We start from the raw sequence: 861 nt of genomic DNA, 5'->3' as shown, positions 1-861 counted from the left end.
AGTTGACTGAAGGGTATCCTACCCTCAGGAGAAGATCCAGTATACAGATAGATCTACAGAAACTGGCTAGTCTAGATCTACACCCTGGAGATTGTGTTTGGTCTTGAGAGCTCTTAGAGCCAATCTGACTTCTCAGAGCTCCAAAAACTATACCTGAATGCTACATACTGAGGGATTCTTGCTTCCCTGGAAAATCCTTTTTTTTTTTTTTTTTTTTTTTTAAACGAATTTGCATGTCATCCTTGCCCAAGGGCCATGCTAATCTTCTCCGCATGGTTTCAATTTTAGTATTTGTGCTGTGGAAGCCAGCACTGGAAAATCCTTTATGTAGCCATGTTTTTTGCCTTAATAATCGAAAAGAAACTTTGTTTCCAGCTTGATCATAGAAATATTGGTCATAAATTGGCCATAGAAATATTTTAGTCTATTTGCAATTTTAGGGTCTTGAAACTATTGTTTGTTGTACTTTATAATAAAGCAATGTGATAACAATATTAAAGAAAATTTGTAGGCTAGGCAGGGTAGCTCATGCCTGTAATCCCAACACAGGGAGGCAGAGGTGGGAGGATTACTTGAGCCCAAGAGTTCAAGACCAGCCTGGGCAACGTAACTGGACTCTGTTCTCCGCAAAAAGGAAAAAAACAAAGCCAAAGAAAAAGAAAACTTGTGAATATCACACATAAAAATGTCACCCATAATCTCGTGAAATTTTCATTTTTTACATACTCTCATCTCATCTTTGTTCGCATGCATACATATTTCCTCACAGTTATTGTAATTAATATGCAAATTTTCTGAGTTTTAAAAAATTTAATAGTAAATGGGTAGTTTTTCCATATTAATTACTCTTAAGATTATCAT

At 35.8% G+C, this 861-nt stretch overlaps 1 non-coding gene across 1 annotated transcript; it reads right to left on the bottom strand.

Annotated features, from left to right (window-relative positions):
* Positions 1-205: 205 nt before the first annotated feature.
* On the bottom strand, positions 206-312 carry LOC116813947 (U6 spliceosomal RNA). Its single transcript, XR_004371071.1, has one exon. It is a non-coding gene; the product is annotated as a U6 spliceosomal RNA (small nuclear RNA).
* Positions 313-861: the final 549 nt, after the last annotated feature.

Source organism: Hylobates moloch, unplaced genomic scaffold, assembly GCF_009828535.3.
Source record: "Hylobates moloch isolate HMO894 unplaced genomic scaffold, HMol_V3 SCAFFOLD_9, whole genome shotgun sequence".
NCBI classification, from domain to species: domain Eukaryota; kingdom Metazoa; phylum Chordata; class Mammalia; order Primates; family Hylobatidae; genus Hylobates; species Hylobates moloch.
This window is presented reverse-complemented; position numbering and strand designations above follow the sequence as displayed.